The sequence below is a fragment of the Anser cygnoides genome, chromosome 18, assembly GCF_040182565.1.
Source record: "Anser cygnoides isolate HZ-2024a breed goose chromosome 18, Taihu_goose_T2T_genome, whole genome shotgun sequence".
Taxonomy (NCBI): domain Eukaryota; kingdom Metazoa; phylum Chordata; class Aves; order Anseriformes; family Anatidae; genus Anser; species Anser cygnoides.
Genome location: NC_089890.1, coordinates 12739115 through 12760948, shown reverse-complemented (window position 1 = coordinate 12760948; position 21834 = coordinate 12739115). Strand labels below are relative to the sequence as shown.

General features: G+C 45.7%; 2 long non-coding RNA genes across 13 annotated transcripts in view; one reads left to right on the top strand and one right to left on the bottom strand.

The window, feature by feature from the left end:
• LOC106043777 (uncharacterized) overlaps positions 1-21834 on the top strand; it is a 195142-nt gene that overhangs the window by 91170 nt on the left and 82138 nt on the right. The window contains exons 1-3 of one of the 10 annotated variants that reach the window (XR_010825636.1): positions 1352-1677; positions 16287-16447; positions 16684-17005. The exons of the other annotated variants lie outside the window; for them this stretch is intronic. This is a non-coding gene — a long non-coding RNA (uncharacterized lncRNA). Of the gene's footprint in view, positions 1-1351; positions 1678-16286; positions 16448-16683; positions 17006-21834 lie in introns of those variants that run through there. 10 annotated transcript variants of the gene reach the window in all.
• On the bottom strand, positions 8777-16687 carry LOC106043780 (uncharacterized). Of its 3 annotated transcripts, none has more exons than XR_010825649.1 (3): positions 16358-16687; positions 10144-13381; positions 8777-9358 (listed from the first exon to the last, which is right to left on the bottom strand). It is a non-coding gene; the product is annotated as an uncharacterized lncRNA (long non-coding RNA). The 3 variants fall into 3 exon arrangements; XR_007167065.2 differs by lacking the exon at positions 8777-9358 and having other exon boundaries at positions 9663-11982; positions 13152-13381; positions 16358-16683; XR_007167064.2 differs by lacking the exon at positions 8777-9358 and having other exon boundaries at positions 9663-11926; positions 13152-13381; positions 16358-16680.

Sequence of the window (21834 nt, the reverse complement as noted above, 5' to 3'; positions counted from 1 at the left end):
AGCTATCCATTGCATCCAGGGAGATTTGACTGTACCAATACTGGTAGCATTTTCACCAGTTTAGATGGGGGAAGTTAAAATCTCTAGGATTACACAATTTCCAATAGCATTTTTTTCTTTAATAGCGTTGTGGCTCTTTCTCTGTCTGTACCTTCCAGTACAACGCTTCCTGACTACAGCAGACTCCCAGCATCACTGCATTTACAGATTTTTGCCCCTAATCATTTTGATTGTTCTGTTGCCTTTTTACTTATTTAATTATTTTTTTTTTCAGTCTGTAGATTGCAGAAAACTTCAGATGTTTTTTTTCCAAACTAATGGCCTGGTTGCATGCCCTGGATTCATCCCCTCTGTCCTTGAAGGTGCCCTTTCCCTTCTCCTCCCTGACACCTAGCACGTGAGGGTGGCCCTGGCAAACAAGCCTTTTGCCCTACTTGCAGGAGCAGCTCAGCTGAGGCGTGTGGTTTCCATGCAGAGCACAGATCAGCCTGGGTTTTCCCAGACCTTGGCCTCTGCTCCGGATGCATCGGGACACCTGAGGAGGAAGGGGAACCACCACAGGAGTGCATAAATCCCTTTTCACTTACCCTGGCTAGAAAACAAGCATTGCTGGTTTGGTGACACAGAATTTAAATAGCATTGGTTTTTTTTGTTTGTTTTTTTTTTGGGTGGGGGGGCAGAGGGTGAAATTCAAAGCTGAACATTTTCATCTAAACTGGAGCTCTCAGGAACACTTGAATTAATTACACCTTGCTCTTCAAGATCTTCCTTTCAAACACAAGATGATGAACGACTTTGTTTCACTGTGTGAGCTCTGAGGGCTTCCCGAGTTCTGTGTCGGTGTAGTTGACAGGACGTCTGAAGAGCTCTCAACAGACCTGGTGTACTATCAGCTCTCCCCATGCGGTCTGAGAGAATATTATGCACGTTGGTGCTGTTTGTATCTTTTGGAGGCTTTTTTTACCGTTGAAGTCAAACAGAAATTTCACACAGTGAGGCAATTTAGTGTCCCCACTCTTAGGCCAGAATTCATCAGGGGGCCAATTAAAATAGTGCAGTGCTTGTTAATAATAATTCAAAGTAACTTTTCGCTTTGGCTTTGGTTTATTTAGTGGTGCATGCTGGGACATACCCAGCACGCTTCGAAGTACCGAGTGCGCTGCATGGACCAGATGCAGCTCAAGTTTCTATGCTCTTTCACCATGACCTATCAGGGCACTGAAAGGCAGTTTTACTGACTCTGAGTGGAAATACTGAAAAGTTTAGGAGAAATTAGTACAGATTTTATATATTATGTCCCACTTAACTCCTGGGTGCTGAAGTGGAATTTCAGTTAAAATGTCGTTCTGGTTCTTTGCAGCTTGCGAACAGCATCTCTACGTAGTCATTACACTGCATAACAAACCTGTGGCATGATTTGGTAGATAAATGGCCACACGCCTATATGTCTCATAAACCAGCGAAGCTCCAGTGATTTCACTCCTACAGCTGCTGAGTTGCTGGAATTAATTACAAATTCGGTTGATGGTATTCACCTGCATATAGCTCTGTTTAACACACACCCTGAAAGTTAGCCTGTGCTTATGTTACTTGTCCTCAAGAAAACTGCGATGCGTTAAGTCTCGCCAGTCCCAGCACGCAGGGGGTTCCTTTGCTGAGGAGAGGCGTTGCCTTGAGGTACTTTTTAAGGTGTTTTCCTAACCGCGGGCCTCCGCGTATGGCGATATTTCTGTAGTAACCGTGTGGGATTAGAAAGGATGGAAGGGTTGGCGGCGGATCCGGCGTGCCCAGCCCCGCAGGTGCGGCTGGCAGCTGGGCGCCCTGGAGCCGCCGCCGCCCCTCTGCCTTCGGGGGGCCTCGCGCCCGCTCCGGGGGCTCCTGGAGGCTTCGCGCCGGCGGCGGGGCCGCGGGGCCGCGGGGCTCCCGGGCGGGCAGGTGAGGGGCGGGCAGGTGGGGGGCGGCCGCCGCGGGGCCGCGCCGGGGCCGCGCGCGGTGCTCGGGGGGCCTGCCTCCGCGTGGGCCTGCAGCGGGGGGTCCCCGCGACCAGAGAAGCGTTAACCGAGAAAATCCGCCGTGGTTTAAGGCAGGCGTGTGAGTCCCGAGGGTTCTAATTCCTTCCGCGTAACTCACGTGCAGTTGGTTTTCTGTCCTAAGCTCTGCTGCTGTTTCAAGTCCCTTAGGGAACACTGACCTCGTCAGTGTCCTGCCTTTCCTCGGCATCTGTGGCAGCGAATCTTCTCCTGGTTTTCTTATGCTTCCAGCAGGCCAGGGGAGCTGGGAATTTGGTGATACTGGTTTTGATTAGGCCTCGCTGGGTCACGGGGGCCATATGTTAACGTGAGAGCAGGCAGCGAGGGCTGCTCTGAGGTAACTGGCAGCTTCGCCTCACCCACGCTGAGCCGCGCGGCACCGCAGCACCGCGCACCGGGGCCTGCGGCTGTGGTGCTGCCCGGGGCTGCTTGGGCCGGGGGGCGAGGCACTGGGCCCAGGCTGGAGACCCCCAGCCCCCGCGGTCCGCCTGCGGTGCCCTGCGCAGCTGTGCCGTGTCAGCGGCTGCCTCCGCTCCTAGCAGGGGAGCCGTGCAGTGCAGAGGAGAGGAGCGACCAGGCGTTTCTAGAAATGGGTGCTTCCAAACCATTAGGCGGCCTTGCCGTGGGAAACCCCAGTGCCTGCCTGTCTGTGATGCTGCTGACTGTGGGCACCCCCGAGGTGCTGGCTGCTGAACCTGCCCTGCCCTAACTGCAGGGTGTGGGGGGGAACCAACGCTTTATCGTCCTCTCACCCTTCCAATGCAAAGCACGGCTCTGCTCCCTGGAACCCCTCCCCTCCCATTTTTTTTGTTATCCAGGATTATCATTGCTTGATAAAATGAAAGCCGGTAGCAAGCGGTAGAATTATTGGGGGGGGGGGGGGGGGGGGGGGGTATGACGCTTTGTTTTGTGCAGTGCCTTTTTTTTGGTGTTGTTGGTTGTCTACTCAAAAGTCAGAAAAGCAAAATGTAGTGTAAAAGAGACAGCAGGCTGGGTTCTGGCTACGGCTAAAGCAGCAGTGGAGATGTGTGGGCCTCTGGGTATCGACAGGTGCCCTTGTACCCAGGGACCTGAAGCGTGACGGTGAGCACTGCTGTCCCCGGCCCCTGGAGCCTCTGAACCCTTCCGCAGTGCGCGGGCAGAGCTTTGGGCACCCATCTCACGGGGTTAGCGCTAGTCCCATCCGTGGGACGCAGGCAAGGAGGGCTGCATGGGTCTGAGGTGCAGCGATGTGCTGGAAAAGCACAGGCAGACCCGCGTGCGCACAGGGGCAGCAAGGGCCTTGACTGGTGAAGCTGGGGGTGCTGATGAGCTAGACCTGACCGAGAAGTCAGCTGTGCAGCGGGAATTGTGCCCTCACATGTTAGGCCTGAGATTCAGATGAAACCTATGCCTAGTTTTTGCAGATCACAGAATTGCGGAATATCCAGAGTTGGAAGGGACCCGCGAGGATCATTGAGTCCAACTCTTTGCGTTCTGTGCTTTTGTGAAGGAAAGATAATATTTCTCTGTACCAGAGGAATCTCTGTATCAGGAGCATTTCTCTGTATTGGAGGAGTCTTGCTAAGATGGCTGTTCCCGCCTAGCGTTCAGGCAATAGAATTAAGATATGCAATAACTGGGTTCTATATCTATGAAATTCTGTGAGAAGAAAGTCAAGCTGAGTATATGCAACACACTGAAGTGTAATAAAGCCAACTTAAATGGATACAATATTGCAAAACAGACTGTTTAAATGCATAACATTTGTGCATCACCTGACAGTACAATCCTCTGAGAAATACAAGAATACCAGTCAAATATGACTTGCAAGAAGCGTGAATAAATTCCTCATCTCTTATCTGAAACCTGCAGTGGCTTGAAAAGACTCTGTGCATAAAAGGTCTGTCCTCCAGAGAACCTGCGATCGGCTCTCTGTGGTCTGTCTGTTGGTGTTGCAGGACTGCGTTCTGGACCTTGATGGTTGCATGGGGTGGTGTAGGCTGAGCGTGCATGGCTGGCACGTTGCACCACTGGGCAGGAGCAGTGTGATGGACAGGAAACCGACGGTTTCCAAATCTAGAGACGGTAACACTTTGGGATAAAATTTCAGGTTTTTATGTTCCTGAAGAAAACTTGGGACTTTGCCGACACCCCAGCCTATTAAACTTTTAATACAAACAAAATACTGTTCTTGTATACTCAGTTATGACTATTTGATCAGCATGAGAAAGGAAAAGCAGTAGATTAGGATTTCCTTTCTTGTTTGTCCTACGTGCCCCTAAAATTTCTGTGCAGGTCAGATAGGTGTGTGTCATGTGTATATATGCACACACATATATGCTCTATCCAGTGTGTATTTGTGTATATGATAATATATATATTTCCCTCCCGCCTGCCATTGCCAGATGAAAGAGTCCTCGTGGTTCATTTGTTTGTGTCACACAGTGGCAGGCAGGTAAATGGAGCATAAAACAGTACTGTATAACCCATATACTTCCTAAAGCAGCCTCTGACTACAATTTCAGTGGATCAGTGTTTGAGGTGGATGAACTGAGATTGCACAGGAAGGTGACCATGTTTTTCATGGTGATCAGAATACTATCTAAACATGGCCTCTGGTAAGAAAAGTGGAGTATCCTGAAGATTTTCATTTTCTTTGCTAAACCATCTGTTGTCTAACAGAGCACACGAGGTCCATCATGGGAATAGTCTGCCCAGTGCGCATCAGCTTCTGTGGTTTTCTGCCTTCCAGGACTGAGAAATGCCAGGACACAAAGGTAATTATAGTGGTTCCAGCCCCTCTCTTCCCATGGAAGAAGTTCACGGTGAGAGAGCAGTCAGCCAAGTCCTAGACACTACATAAATTCTTATTTAACAGCATTCAGTATTTGGAATGCTGCGTGTGCTGAAAAAATTGTGGGCCATGGTTATGAGAGAGAGCTTCTGTGCACTTGCTATGCTGTATGACAATCAAAAAATAATCCCATCTTGATGTTTTTAGCTAAATATATTTCTTCCCTTCAGTGTGAATTTGTGAATACTTCATTTTTTCTTGTAGCTCTTTTTCAGATAGTTTGTCTCTATCAAAATAACGAGTTTTGTTTAGCTTCGTAGTCAGTTTTCTCATCAACACTGTGATTCAGACCCTTCAGAGGCCTGTGTTTGCAAGGCTAGCATTCCATTTACAGTAAGCTTGTGTTTAGTTAACTCCGTAAGGATGTATCATAAGCTCTACCGTTATGGTACAATGATAATTTTCTTTAAAAAGTAGCTGTAAGTGTGAATTTAGTCTACTTATTTCTGATGTCCAGTGGAGCTTTAGACAGCAATTTTATCATTGTTATTGCTATTGTACAGCTGCTCTCTGGAGGAGCTCAAACCTTGTCAAAAAAGGAACCATCATAATGAGTCTGATGGAATTTTTGGAAGGAACAATTAAATTTAGGATAATGAGTTCTCTTGAATTTTCAATGTTATTGTAACAATTCACTCTGCTGCAGCCTGTTCATGTCTGGGCTCAAAAGTGAAATGTGCAATTGGGAATTGGGCTGTACAGGTATGTCCTTTTCCAGGTCTATTCCTCTTTAAATAAATAAAATCAACAACAAAAAAAACACCATCACCAAAAAAAAAAGAGACAAAAGGAAGCAGCAGCACCCCCAAGTTTTCTCTCCGTGTACAGTTTTCTCAGTCTAAAGGCTGTATCGCTGTTAGCCATCCTTCCCAAATTCAGTGCTTGTGATTTGCAAACTTCTAGCTCCAGGTGAAGTGAGGGTGTAGGTATCTCTGTCTTGTTTCTTTCCCAAAGCTGTAGAGAAGGTCCCAGACCAGTTGTCAGTTACATAGATTGTACTGCCTTTGATATATGGGAACTGAATGAGTAGAGGTAAATCAAATTTCATTGAATAGGCTTTTTTTTTTTTTACTGGATCTTTAGAAATACATAGTGGGAATTGAAATGTGACTAGCTGCAATGTCAGAAGGACAGTATTACTCAATTTTTATTTGCTCTGATGCATTCTGGGGTTTCTCACACTCCACTGCAGCTGCTGGAGTTTGCAGATTTGCAGGGAGAAGCTCTGATATCACGGTACTTACAGAACAAATTATCATCCAAGTCTTGTTGCTTTTGCTATGCTAGCTGTATTCTGAAGATTACAGCCTCAGTAAGCTGAGCAGGAGCCTTCTACTGTTGCAGTGCAAAATCATTGGTTAGAGGGATTTTGTTCTAGAGGTCAACAGATATTAAAAGATGTACTGATTTATTTATTTTTTAAATGCTGAAGAGCTGGAAATTTGTGCTGTTGCAGGCTGGTACCATTAAAAAAAAAAAAAAAAGACTTTCCAACACATGAACAAATACTTGAATTTGAGGTGCTCGTGTTCCACTCTGAGCTCTGCTGCATGCTTTAGAAAAGCTGCTTAAGCCTTACACCCTTGCTGCGCTCCTCTAAGTCACCATAATAAAAGGGCCTTCCCTCCTGTGTGTACGTGTGGCAGTCGGTGTTTGCTGCCAGAGCCAGGGCCCCCGCTGAACGTGGCGGGCGAACACCTGCATTTGCCTTGGGTGTTCTGGGCAGTGCAGCAGCAGCATCGGGGCTCAAAGACACCTCTAGCTCCTCCAGACGTGCTGCGGGTCCTACCTGCCTGCTTGACAATCTCTTCTCAGACATATTCAGGTTTCTGTATCTCCTTAGCAGCCTCTGAGCGTGACCTTTTATCTGTTCTTACTGGGGTTTGACTAAATTCAGACAACAACATACCAATTAGCTTTGCAAGTGCGTATCTGTGAATTTTTGAAACTCGATGGAGATTTTGAGACAGGAAAGCAACGGCTGTGTACGCTGATGTTGCAGGGAGAAATGGGTGTGAGTGAATACTTGCACATGTACATGCAGCATGGCAATGCCAGGATAGGAGTGGTGCCTGGGGAGACGCATTGCTTCTGCTGGTAGCAATGCATTATTTTATTGTCAGGGCTCTAAGCAGAGTTCAGAGCATAGAAGTGCTGATTAAAAAGGCATCTTTTACTGGCAAAGCCCCTGGTCTTGTTTATCTACTCCTCTCGGTCTCTCTTCTGATGAGAACTGTATCTACTTGTGTTTGGTACTGAGGACGGTAATCCCCTTATCTTGGGTGTTGAGCAATGTGATATAATTAATAAAAGTAATGACAGTTTCTTCACTGAATACCAACTGATGCTCAGCCTTCTAAGGGAACAAAGATTGGGAATGGAAAGCAGATGGGATGATACCACGTAAAGAAATGATTTCTTTGATGTAAAAGGCATTAAGAAAGTGTTTCATCCATGGCAGGATGAAAAATGAAGCAAGTTTCATAGAAACCATAAAAATGTTTAAATCTGTCAGTGGTTCATTCTTAAACTGAGCTCCCTCATGTCTCCATTAAACACAAACACCCCAGTGCCCATGGCCTTAAATGTCATTGCTTCATTCATGAGTTAACTGGGTTCTGGGGACAGTCACTGTAGCAGGATTTTTTTCCATCTGAAAAGATGCACTGGTGACAAAGGAGAAAGCACAAACTGTCTCAAACTTACAATGAAATGGAAAAAGCAGCCCCAAATGATGTTGTTACTCTGTTTTAATCAGCCCACCCTGCTGCTCCTGCCCACGCAGAACATCAATTGCTAAACCCATCTGTGAAACGCGGCTTTTGAGTTGCATTGGCTGAGAATGAGCAGTATATCTAATGGTTGCTTAATCTGTTGTGGTGGTGAGGTTGTTTTTTTTAATGGTGTGCTGAAGTTCCACAGTAAAATCTGAAATGCTCCATTTATTAGCTCAGTATTAGGAAAAATAAGGATGCAATTAGGATTTGGAAAAATTAGGTTAAATACTCATTTCCTCATACAAAGATGTTAAGGCTCCTCCTGTTTCACATTAAGCTCCGAACTGGAAGGCAGACTGGACGACAGCCCTGTAATTGGTGCAAATGGCATAGGGCATGCTTGGAAGCACCTTAAGAATCTGACTTCAGCTAATCTGATTCATAAAGATCTGCAGGAGAGTTGCATATTCTCATGCTCTTACTGCAGGCTGAATCGCCTTTGTCTTCGCTTCTCCTAGTTCAGCCTTGCTTCTCCTCGCAGTTTAAATCCTACCGACTTTTTGATAAAGGAGGTGATCTGCCAGTCCTGCCCTTAGGGTTTTCTGTTTCTTTTCCATCCCCCTTTCTCAGACTCTCACTTATGCCTCAAAACTGTTCCTGTTCGTTCTCTGATACCTTGGCATGTAAAAAGAACTGGACATCTTGATGGAAGATGGCATACTGCTGAGAAATATCGGTTGTCTAACGCGCACCCTTCTCCCTACGCAGGGCTGGTTAAACTGAGTTGTTTCTGCATGTTTGCGTTCACTTTCCTGAAGACCCTGATTTTTGGAGATGCCATAACCTCTCTGGGCAGCAAATTGCATCGCTTGGCTCTCAGTCTTTGAACCTGCTTGGAAATGCATGTGCCTGGGATTAACAGAAACGTACAGGGCATAATTTCTTAAGCTGGTGCCACTAATGGTAGCCTGGTCGCTTCCAAGTGCTAAGATGAAATGGAACAATCCCCCAGTTCACCCGTACCTGTATTCCTCCCCACCTGTAGAATAGGGAAGTGGCTTTTAGGGTGGAGTCAGGTGCTACTGGTTTGCAACAGGTAGCAGCCTTTGTTAATCTATCTATACAGTTTGCTTTGAAATACTGATGGATTGACACGGCAAAGTCTCACTGATTAAATTCATTTAAATGGCCCCCAGATAAATGGCTTTTGCACAAGGTGAAGCTTTTGTGCTATTGTCCTAGATAGCACTCTTACAAAAACATTTTTTCTTGAAAAAATGAATTAAAAATATACTTACACCATGTGTGTCCCTGCCAAATGGAGCATGATGTTGTTTAAACGGTCTTTGAAAAGCTTTCTTGAGATAAAAACCATTAGTATATAAAAACGGTTTCTAAACAGAGGCAGCATTTGTTGGAAAAGATCTTCATTGGTGGTAGATTGGGAGTAATTAGGTGCAATGTAATTTAATGACTCAAAACAACAAACAAGCTTTGGCATAGCTGTTCAGGAACACACAGTTCTCCTGGGGAAACCTAATTTGAAATGAGTGGCAAAACGTGCATCGTTTTCAGGGGAGCTGCCACTCTGCCATGACAGAGACAGGAGGAGCGCTTCTGAACTGCAGAGTCGCTTCAGCTCGCAGGCAGGATCGGTTCTCTCCCCGACGTGTAAACCCTTCAGCGCCGCGCTCACAGACGGCCCGATGGCTTCACGTGCCCTCTGCGTCCCTGCTTTGCTCCTGTCCGTGTGGTTCCCAGTTGTCGCTCCCAGTCTGTAAGGTCAGTGGGACAGCGGCCTTCAGTTTGTTCTGGTTTTATGTATAGTTTTTGGTCTTAGTTGTTAGCCTGAGTTCTTGGTGTCATTAAAATTATATTTTCTCTGTGCACCTCCTGATCCTTTATATACTGCTCAATATGAACGGTGGAGTTTCTACACCGACGTGGAAAAACAGCGTGCAAATGAGACACAGGTTTTGCAATTATTTATACAGAAACTGAATCTCTACTGCACATTTCCTACTTCAACTGAGTCCTGGAGGTCAGTCAGTCCTGTGGTGATTTTTAGTATCTCTTAGAGACACATGAAGATCAGAAGTTAATTTTCATGCATCTTCTATAGCTGCTCTATAATTAATTTCTCTGAACCAGTTTGTTTTTCTGCTGCCAAGCACTTCAGTGCTTATATGTAAATTATCAACATCTAAAGTCTTCTTTCTTTAGAAAAGAATACAGGGCAATCATCAGATAAAAGTCATTACATATTCAGAGCTATTCTGCTCCGCTGATAATAAAACATTCTTAGGGGAAGGTGACCTTTTTACAATAGACTTATTAATGTCAGAACTTCAGAATTGTCTTTTTTCATTACAAGTCTTACCAAAAACATTAAAAAGAATGAAGTTTATGATCTTAAAGATGTGTCAAAGCACAACCATTAGAGAAATTTTCACAGAATGTTACTTATATAACCTATTTCTTGCATTTTATGTGGCAAGTATTCCGAGTCAGTCTTTGTTTGAAGAGAGCTCTACGTTCATGACTACTTCCCATTTCTGACCTTATTCTTGACGATTTCTGACAGGGTTTGTGACACCCATGTTCATAGCCTTGGAAGTCTCCCATGGCTGTGTGTGCAGTGTAAGGGAGCTGACCTCCAGATGAGGTGAGCTCCTCCAGACAGCTGCGCTCCTGTGAGGAGTAAGCATCAGGGGACAGGTCTCAGATGCGGATGCGCAGAACTCTTCTGCCAAGAGAAAAATTGTGTATTCCATTGTGTCATTTAAAACTAGATAAACAAAAAGTTGCTACTGCCAACTGTGAACGTGGGAGACGTGGGTAATTTCTGCTTGTTTAGTGCCCATCAACAGCTTCTGTCCATGGGCGCAGATACAGGGAGGCGGAGATGCATCATTCCAGCAAAGACTTAACTAAAAACCTTTCCTGCACGGCTGGCAGCGTAAGCCCGTTGGCCTAGGCTGAAGTTTTGCAAAACAGCAAAATCATATTTTCCTTGTGCTGGGAGCTTGTGTCTCCTCAGTTAGTCTCAGTGAAACCAAGAGGGCTCCAAGAGAAACGCGTTTAGTGACAATGAAATGCTGATGCAAAAAGTGTTTGACTTCTTTCTTTTCTTTCTTTCTTAAACGAACTAGTTCAGGAAAGGGTTGTGAAAGTGGAGAAGAAAATTTGAAACATTTTAACTGAAATGTGACAGGCTTTAGCAAAGGAGGAAAAAGAGGTAAAAAAAGAAAATCGGGCCTTAATTTCCTAAATGCTTTCAACATTCAGAAAGTTGAAAGGTGAGCTGATTTATCCAGTGGGTTACAGCAATAAGTGCAAGTGACAACTTGATAGGGCTCTGTCATCAAATACTCCTGTGCACAGGAGGAGAGCATCAACTCATTCAAATGTAATAACGTTTTTGTGCCATTCTGAATTTGTGCACTCAGCTGAGGGTGGGTGTACTGAAACACTAGCCTAGAATTTCCCTCTGCTCTTTCTGATCTCCATTGTGCCCTGGCATATCCAGTGATGCTCTCCTGAGCTGCTCTGACAGCAGGAATTGAGCCCCATATGCCTACGCTTTGGTATCTTTCCAAAATCAATATTTTAAAGAAAGTGAAATTATTCCTTCTACTAGAATCATGATTCACACAATGATAGCATCAATATTAATACAACAATCAAAGTTTAATTTCAGTGGCTAAGTAACCTGTCCTCCTGAGAGAGCAAACTGGACTTGAACCAAAACACCTGAAAAGGGGGGGGGGGGGGACTCATGAAGAAGGAAAGGGGGGAGATCTTCCATCCAGTACCGTTTTTTGCAGAACCATCATCCTCTTGGCTGTTCTGAAGGCTGAGTTCTTCCTTCTGAAGTTTTTCTTGTCTTTTAGCCATGTCTCTCTACAGAAGCATGAGCCACATTCTCTCCTTGCTGCGTGCCAGCCATGGTCAGTGCTGGCGTGGAGGACTTGCAGCCAAGGTTTACAGCAAAGCTTCGTTCTTGGCTTTGTGGCTATTTAGATGTCCTACCACTTGGCATTGTAAAGGTAATCATTGTTAAGAAAAATAAATACAACCCATGAAGTTCATTCTTCTGCATCTGTATGTCTGTAAGGTTTTTCTGCTTGAGATGTGAGCCATTAAGAATCTGAATCTGGAAAGGTCAAACGTTTCTCAGTCCAGGCAGCTTTCCCTTCAGAGGCGTTTAACTCCCAGCTCCCTTCTGCTGTGCTGCAGGCTCTGCTCCGAGCCCCGGGGGGAGCGGGCAGGGGCGCTGCCTGTGCTGTGGCGTCGTGCCCTGGGGGCTGCGGAGGTGAGCGCTCCCCAGGGGATGTCTCCTCCTGGAGGGCCAAGGTGAAAGAAGTGGGTCACTGTCCAGAAAAAGCTGAATTCAACTCTGTCAAAATTCAGTTGGCATAGAGAATCAAGAAAAAACAGTTAAAAGTCTGGTGTGGTTTTTTTTTTTGTGTGTGTGTTTTTTTTTTTGTTTTTCCCTGTATGTTTTTCAGAAGATTGATTCAGTGTTTTTATTCTGGTAAAAAATTTTTCATCAGAGAAATCCCACAGAGCCGCACTTCCCCCGTTTGAAGGTTATCTAATGGAATTCAGTGTGGCCAGTTTAGAAGGATGTGCAGAGAGATGGGATTAACAGAAGAGAGGAAAATGGTTTATTTCAATAGCTTTTGAAACAAAGGACTAAGTGCATTTAAAAGAGGAAAGGCCATGCAAAATATTTCCTTTATACTTTTTTTCTAATTAAGCATTATCTCGAGAAACCCAAAGAAGTCTGTTTATCTAGGAAATAAGATTCTGTTTTAGCAGAGGATGCAGGCAGAGGTTGGGAAAGGGTATTGGAGCCAGCTGGTGCAGAAGGGAAAAAGAAAAGAGGTCATTCATTATAATTTTTCTCATGGTTGCCAGCAAAGCAGAGGAAGGAACATGTCCTCTGGGATTTCCCAGCTGGCAAGAACATCTTTGCAGGCTGACTTCCAAACACACCAGCAAATGGAAAAGAAAATATAAATTCACTAGAGAACTGCAACTTTGTGGATTGTATCAGTGTATTTGCTAGAGTTCTGTTTGTGTTTTTTTAATCTGAAGAGTTGCATGATGATGTGAAGGAGAAGAAATAAGATCACCATCTCTTGGAAGCTAGGAACATACTCAAGTTGCTTTAGTTTTTTGTTTTTGTTTTTTTTTGTTTTTTTTGGGGGGGGGGGCTTGTCAGTGTTTCTGTGCCTCTTCTGTTTCTGTCTTGCTGTGCTTTCCTCTTTCTAAAATTCAGTTCTACCTTCTGGCCTCATGTGATCCCTGTGCAGAGCAGGAGAAGCCTGGTGAGTCTGTCGTGGTCAACAGGATGTTTCTCCATTTCCAGACATCAGCTACCTCATTTTCCACTGACTGTAATTTCCTTCTTGTCTCTCTAATAAGCTCACCTAATGCGTTGGCCGCAAACAGCGACCCGGTCTGCTCTTTCTTCTCTTTACGTATTGATACATTATCTGCTCTGACTACTAATTTATGCAGACCCGACTGTCCTGCTCCCTTGTCTTTATATATACTCACTTGCTCGTTTATCCACCTGGGGTTTGGTGCTGCGAAGTGGGAAGCCTTCTGACAACAGGGCAATCTTCGTGTGCTCGCTGTTAAATGCACATGTTCAGCTGGACCCAGAACAAGTACATCTCTGGATGAGAAGCTGCTGAAGGGCATGAATCATCTCTGTGGCCTGCATTTGGGCAGTTCAGGCAATTCTCCACCATTCCTCTGAGTCCTCTGATGCTCCTGCAGAATTACTTTTAAATGATCATCATTTAGTCATTTCTTGGGAACCCTGACCCAACTTGAATGCAGAGATCAGCAGGTTCTCTGCAATTTTCACTCAGATTTATTGCTGCTAAAACAAATAAAATCATGTTGAACTCTTCTCTCTCGCATACCATCATGTTGTTGATTAACTTTATGGGCGGCTGTCAATTTCAGGACTGTTTTGTGCTGATCATCAACAGATCTCACATGACTTTTTTTTTTTCCCTAGTGCTTTTAAGCCTGTTCATACCATACAGGCACAGCATGGGCATTAGCTGGGGTGCTCAGTGTTGTCTCCTAGGTCAGAAACAAGGTCCCACAGCATGTGGAAATCAGCTATCAAGTGTGAATTCAGGGGGCTTGCCTCATTTAATATCCATTCCCAGGTTGTTGAGGATGTTCTCCCTTTGAGCAACCACTGACAGGCTTTGCTTCATTACCTCACTGGCTCCCAAGCTGTTGCCCTGTTCTGATCTGATTTGATGTCTCCAGGTTGAGATGTGAGCTCAACAACAGGAGCTCATATTTTCTAGATCTAATTTATATTCTTTCCTTAAAGATACAATGTATATTTTAGCACAGCAGAGGTGAGGTTATGAGTAGATGCTCCAAGCCCCCTCCCACCCTAAGGTGGTTAGTTGGGGTGGCACCTGATCTCAGTGGAGTGCCAGTACTTAACTGCAAATCCTAATCCTGTTTGTAACATCTGGTCCACAGAAGTGAGGACAGTTTGCAGAAATATATATTTTTTTAAATTTCTTTTTAACATCTTAAAATTCTGGAATTGAAATTGCAGCAGGAGGCAGGGGGTCTAAATCCACTTACTCTGGGCAGTGTCCTTTTATTTCTTTGTTTCACTTCATTTGGATGGTTTCTTTTCAAGGCATAGTCTGGGAGCACTGAAGTCAATGAATATTTCGCTGTTGACTTCAGCTGCAGAGAAATGATACCCTCGAGGCAAACTTTAGTTACTCAGGGCTGGAATGCAGAGCAGGGCTACTGTAGCACGCGCATCCTACTAGATAGCTGAGGAAGGGATTATCTCATGGCACTTGGGGGGGGTTTAAAGGGACTGTCTATTAAACGTGGTTGTTTAGGCAGGGGGACAGATCATTCTTCCTGTCAGAAGAGGAGCATCTCAGCTAAAATAGGTGGTGATGAAACGGGTGGCGGGGTGCTGAGACCGCTGCCGAAGCAGTGCCGAAGCAGCCACCACCCCGCCTCAGCAGCAGCACTGAACGTATCGCGTCCTCGGTCGCAGAAGAGCCTGTTGTTATCTGAACCGGAAAGCTCACCGTCCTGCTGGGTGAGAGTTTAACTCGCTGAGCTTAATGTCACTGTTGTTAATCCTCTGATCGCTGTGTTTGTCCCGCAGTGATAAATGATGATGAAGTGAGCTGGGGAGCTCGCCCTGCGGTACCGGAGCCGCCTCAAGCTGCAGCGCAGGAAGCTCGCAGCCTGCAGAGGCCCCGGCAGCGGGCACGCGGGAGGTGCGGGGCTCTGCGGGTGCGCAGGCCCGCTCCTCTGGTGGAGCGATGCGCTGCAGTCTGCTGGCAGATCGCGCTCGTAGAAAGACTCATCTGAGGATCGTGTTAAACCCCGGGAGCCGCGAGAAAGGCCAGGGTGTCTGGCCGTCCTGTGCCTCCCAGCTTTCTGTGCCCCACGGCTCCTCAGGGAGGGGTGGTCACTGCAGGGCACTCTGGGTGCACCCATTCTCCACGCCGAGCCTCCGCACTGGGGGCTGCTGCTGGCAGCAGAGGCTCGGGGCCGTTCTGCAGCTTTTCTGGCAAGTGCAAGGGGACAGTTGAAGCTAGAAATGCGCTGGTGTTTCGAAATCCTCAACTACATCTGCTACCATGGATGAAACCAGCCGTCCACGCCTCCCAGAATCCCAAGAAGCGCGGGAAGTCGTAGCTTCAGCAGCAGAGCCTCTCCTTGCAGAGGGGGAACTCCTCGCTAACTGCCTGCAGCTAGATGTCAGTTTATGTCCCAAAGCTTGGGGCTGTATGAATTGTGTGAAGTCAGGTTCTCCAGTGCTTTGACTGCACCTTAATACAAGCACTTTTTTTTTTTTAATAAAAGGACCTTGATTAAAGCCATCGCAACAGAGAGTAAGCCAGGGCTTTGCAGTTGTAGGGAGATGACTTTGTCTTCTGAATATGCAAAGACTGAAGTTGAGGGCAAATTATCCATGGTAAATTGCTTTGATCGCTGCCTCCATTATTTAGTCTTAATCCTAACTCGATACCTTGAGGTAGACAATAAAACTGTCCCACTGCAAATAAATTCTGCTTCCCAACCTCCCTCCTCCTGATTTGGAGAGAGTTTTAGTTCTCACTGATGTGATTTCTTGGAGGTAAATTTCTCTCTCTGCTTTTCTGAAGTATGTATTTTTCATGCTTCCAATTTTTCTGCAGCTATTTTTTTTTTCCCTTTGAAGGAAGGTAGAAATCAGACCTGTAACTAATCTGCTTGATTTTTATCTGAGGCAGCTGTGCTGGGACAGAACCCATCATTCAGATCTGTTACCTTTTAACCAAAAGAGATAAATTAATTACAGGGCTTTCCCCTGATGTCCAGGCTCTTGCCTGCAAATGTTCACATAAAAGACGAATGACAATGAGATTCTCATTACAGCCTGATGAATTAGCCTTTTCACTGCACTTACAGCAAAGCCTACTTCATGGTTAGCCATCTCGCTTAGGTTCTACCACTTTTTTTTCCTCTTTGAATTCAAATCAAACCTTTCCTGTCAAACTACTTATCTTGGTGCAATCTATTGTTTTGCACTGCCCATTAGAATTACTCATTTTTCTGAGAAAATTGGCACACCGGGTGGCCAGAAAAAAATGTTATTCAGCAACAGCTTCTTCTTCCTTCTCTTTCGTGCAGCGTGTTGCGAACTTAAGACTGCTTTCAGAAGTGGAGACAGAAGTCATGTTTTTTAAAAAGCAAAGACTGACCTGACCAGAAGGCGTGCCTCTGTGGCCCCTCTGAGCTGAGCCGCGCCACCCCCAACTTCGTTCAGTGTCTCGGCAGAGAAAGCTGTCGAGGTGAGGTGGTGGCGGTGGCACTGGTGTCCCCAGCGTCACAGCGCTCCGGCGGCGCTCCCCAGACTGGCAGCGCAGATGCTGTGGGGCTGACAGCCCCGTTCCGTGTCCTGTAGCTCCACCTCTGCTGCTGGGCAGCCCGGGGGTAGGACTGAGCGGTGGGGCTGAGATGTGCTGAGATGACGAAAGGGTTCTGGAATCCTGCTCCCTTTTAGTACAGTCTCTCTCTCACCTCACAGGTTGCATTCGGGAAACACCCTTCACAGGCTTCAGGTGCCAAAGCCTGTTCTGCTTCATACCCTTGTTTCTGCACGTGGATGTTTTTATTCTGCTGAGTTTTATTTACTTATTTATTTGAAGTAGCAAAAGCTGAAAATAACAAACATTTGATTTGGCTAGAGAGGGTGTTGTAATACAAAAGCTAGAAGGGAAGAAGAACTACCCTTTGCTAAAGCAAAGTGCGGTAACAGCTGTGCTGTAGTAACCACCCTTCGGGTCCTCCCGATGGAGCAGAGGGCATGAGTCTTCAGCATGGTCCTGATCCCAGCGCGGCTGTAAGCGGTAAGAGCAATTTCTGCCTGTCTCTTCAAGGCTCTTGGGGCTGCGGTTTAATCAGGTGGATGTAGAATAAAGCACTGGGATTTGAGGGTAGGAAGGCCTTACGTGCTCACTGCGTACAAGCATTGGGAAGGAGTGAGTATAGATGCCTGGGGTCCCAAGGAACGCACGTGCTGGCATAAGGAAAAAGTGCATGAAGGAAATAGTTATTTTACATACCCTCTTTGCAGTATTCCGAGATAATAATCAGGAAGCGGACCTGGAAATGCTCGGTTCTTTCATACAAACCACGCATTTACACAAAATATGTTGAAGCATAATACAGTTCAGTTAAAATTGGAATATAAATGGGTTGGTCAACAATAGGAACAGTCTCTTCTGCTCTGATATCAAGGAGCTTTTACCTACCGCCTATCCGTGCCTTGGAAACATGCTAGTAAATGACACTCTTGTAACAGGAAACTTAAACATTTTGTTTTAGGAAAATATTTAAACACGTGAACTCCAGATATAATGACAAGTACCATTTTAAGTCACATCACATAGGTACTTAATCTGTGTTTAAGCTGAACTGTATTCCAGGCTACATTTAAGCACATTTCCTGAAATCAGGGTATTATCTGATATGGTCAATTTAAATCAATGATGTTCTTTTCATCGGCATTACTAGTCCCTGGATTGCCCACAATTGCAGAGTTGAATTAACTGTTATTACATCCGGATATCAGTCAGGCTGTGAAGTAGGATAATAACCATTATATCACATTGCTTTAAGTCCTAAGAGAAGCTAAGGGAAAAACACATTACTAAATATTCATTAAATTTGGGAAACCTCAAGTGAAAAAGCCTATTGCAATATTAAGAATGAACATTCAGATTGAAGAAAGAACCTTATCTTTGTTGATTCCATCATTGCAGTTGACTGGAGAGAAAGACCTAGTGTCTGAAAGGTTATTTTCAGTGCATGGTTGCTCTGAGACTGTTACAAAAAACGGCCGTTAATAATAACTTCTCGTACAGATGGTTGTGTCCCCCCTTACCTGTCCAACTGGATGTGCAGAAAGTCAGAAGCCTGGACAATTCCAGAAGGACAGAGACAACAGTGGAAAGGGACTTGCAGCGTGACAGAAAGGCACACCAGAGTGCTGCTGCTGCTTTTGCAACACCAGAAACTAGTGATCACGCCCAGGAAATAGTGACCACTGCATCGCACCTGCCAGGGGAAGTTTCCTGGAGCTGTGCTAAGCGCTTCCAAGTGGTTCTGGCATCTCATGCACAGCAAACTGACACGTGGCTGACAGGAGCGATTGAATGTTGCTTTGCATGAAATGAAACGTCAATACTATTATTTTTTTGGAGCAGCAGCCAAAATGCTTGTGATTTTCGAGGGCTTTTATCAAAGTTAATGTCTTTCTATCGATGGTAGTGGTGCGGAAAGGAATTTCAGTTGCTTACTTTTCAGTCTTAATTACATAAAATAATAATAATTTTATTTACAGTAAGTGCTTTCAAAAGCAGCTTTTGACATCTATCAAAATTGGAAGTTTTTACTGAAATAGAAATTACATCAGAAAAATTGCTTCCTTCAAAAAGCATATAAAATATTTAAAATGTGTCAAAATTATAATTTACATCTGTTTTTAAATTATTCCTGAATATGTCAAAATCAAATGTAGAGTAGTATCATAAATGGATGGAAAGGATTATTACCTGTGGGGGTATCTGCTCCCCCCTCCTGCTTTTTTAGACTGGTGGTGTTCTGCTATATAGTCATCTTCAGTCTGAATTTGGAAATGCTTCGGTGTTGAGAAGCTGAGAGCCAGGGCTAGTACAAAGAAGAAGGGAAACAGAATCCCTTGAAGTTCAGCTGTTCAGCCCCGGAATGTATTTCCCCTTCCCACCCAAAGACAAAAGTGAAATTGGTGAAAATTTGTGTAGTATAGCACATTTGTCTTGTCTGTGTTTGGAGCTCTATTGTTCTTGTTTATTTGAAAGCCTTGGAGAATTGAGATTTAGTGGCACCAATGTTAATTAGAAGTCAGTTTTGGTAATCGCTCAAGAAGTGCTTGTATTCCCATCCAGACATGGAATGAAAGCAGTGCCATGTCACTTCGACAGCCAGTCTCAACAAGGTAATAACTGTTCTTATGCGGAATATTCAGAACAATTCCCAAGAGTACAATGTAAGAAAAAAAAAGTTGTAATTTGCTCTTGGGTTTTACACAAATTGGAAAATGAGCTGAATTTCAGAAACACCTTATTTTATGTGAATTCTTTACTGAGTAACAAGAACAAAACATTTATTTCAGCTTTAGATGTATCAGAGAAGTAAAAACCTCTGTCTTCGATGATAGTTTTGCCTACATAATGAGTGATAAACATAATTAAGTGTAACTAGGAAAGGGCCATCTTGCCCACAGCCTGTGTGCTGAGCAGGCAGTTAGCGCCTCTCCCCTGGACGAGGAGTTCTCCAAGCACGTCACTGGCTGAAAGACGTTTTTCCTCTGGGTCCTTAAACTGGAATATTTTCTGAAACCTATTACGTGGTTAATGTCTGCAAAGCTTCTGATTTCATTGTTTGATATAATTTTATTCAATAAAGCTGCCTCATTGCATAAAGGTCTTGGTATTTAATATTTAATAGCATAAATCCCACGTGAGTCCTAGGCAGAGGATGAAAATTACATTTTAAATTAATGTGCGCTCAAAGCCTTCTCTTGTTTCTTTCTGCATTTAAAGGCCAACAGCCATTTTCAAGCGTAACATCAGCTTCCAGAGATGATATCCATATTAGCCTCTTCCAAAATGGCTAGTTATCCTCAGAAGATCTGTGCTAGTAACTATTCACGTGCTGAAACAGAGAGCAAGTGGAAGGACAGCTTCTGGTGCCATTTGTGACATGCAGCCAGACGGACAGGCAGACAGACGGCTGCTCTGCGGGCCCAGGGCCCCGCCGCCCTGTCTCGCCCAGCGCGAGGCCCACTCCTTCGGCACCCGTGCCCCCTCGGCGCCGCGGGGGTGCTGCCCGCGTGAAGCTGCCCTTTAGCTGCTGACACCGGTAGCTTGTTGGTAGGACACCAGTGGGACTGCGTCCTTGGTGTGAGCGGGTCCAGCAAAGGCACTGTTATACAACGCCTTTGTATATACACGTTTGTATGCACACACGTACCTGACAGAATAAATACATGCACATACAGCCGAACTGCACGTACATGTAACACGTGACATTTTTAGTGTGAAAACTGTTCAGACAAGTTAGGATCCAGGCCGGACACAGCCCTTACAGGTCTCAGCCCATTTCGGTGACAGTTGTGGTGCCATGTGCTCTGGGGTGCTATCCACGGGCCTGCTGGCCCTGGAGACCCCGCAGGCGCTCCGAGAGCCTGTTGTGCAAGCTCGTCGCTGCTTCACCGTGCTGGCGAGAGGATGCGCCTGGTGCATGCCTGGCTGCTCCCAAGGCAGCGTGCAGGCACCTCCAGCTCCCCACAGACAAGGCTGGCAGGCTGCGGGTGGCACGTGTTCCCCGCCAGCGCGGTGGTGCCTGATGTGCTGCCCTGCGGGGCGCGGGGAGCCGCCGGCACCCCGGCACGCTCATGTCTCCTTGTGAACAAACAGGTCGTGTCGTGGGGTGACCAATAATCCACGACAGGCTTGTTGCTGCCTAGGGCCATGGGGCTTCTGGGTCTGTGGCTTTTGAGTGATGTGATCCAGCTATTGGGCAAATCTTCAGCTGCTGCTATGCGTTATAACATACGTGGCTTTGGCGAACATGCTCAGCTCGCTCTGTTTTGGGTAACAGGTCAAACATCAGCACTGAAGTATGACATTTTTTCTGAAAGCATAGGTCAACATTGTTTTTTTCACGTATGAATTAAGACAGTTGCTTCCAGCTGGATGCCCCGAGTACCAAGCTGGCTTCAGCACGAACCTAAGATCCACGGTCCTATTGTTCTTCCTGGCAGTATATGACAAGAGACGCCAGCAGCAGCATCCAGGTTCTGCTTCTGGCCACCATGGATGCGGCGAACACGCAACAGCAGGTTCCAAACAGTGCCCATCTCTCATCTCGGGCAGTACCTAACAGCTTACCCAGAACTGCAGCTACAGGTCTTCAGGCTAGGTTTTCAGAGCATCATCAACATCCATCAGGTTTGGCCACATTTTCCAAGGCATTCTGCATGCAGTGGATACCTGGTATTTTGTACTCTTTTACAGATTTGGCTGTATGCATTGCTGCTTTCAAGAGAGCTCAACTCTGCAGTGATGCCTTACATCTGACCCCAGACATTTACTCATTGAAGTGTGCTATACACTTACAAATGAAGCAAATGCTGTTTTATAGCCCAATCTGCCAAACACTCGGTGCATCACTAGGATTGTCCTAAAGGCTTTCAAAATAGTTTCCTGAGTAAGCTTCCTTTATCTGTTCTAAATAGCTGCTTGTGTCCAGGTCCTATAGAATTTCTTCTCTTCATCTCAGCGGCAGGGATAAAAGGTAAGGAAGGCAAGTGCTTGCTTTCTTGAAAGCCTGACGTGCTCCAAAAGGAAGGTCAAACAAAGCTTTTCTTCATGTTAATTCCTCGGAGTGGCATTTAGACCTAACCGACTGTGTTAAAGACTTTTATTAGAATAGCAGAGGCCACACTGGAAAGTTTGTGTCTCGCATGGTTTGTAGCTCTCGCACTACGCAGACCGTTTAAGAGCCGTGGAGCCGCCTAAGACAGTTACTGGATGTTCTCTGGGGCCTCCTCCTGCCACGTGCCGTCGTCTCCTCTGGCGGTGGGGACGTGGCCGCGGTGTGGGTACTGCGTCCCGGGGAGGCTGGGCGGCGG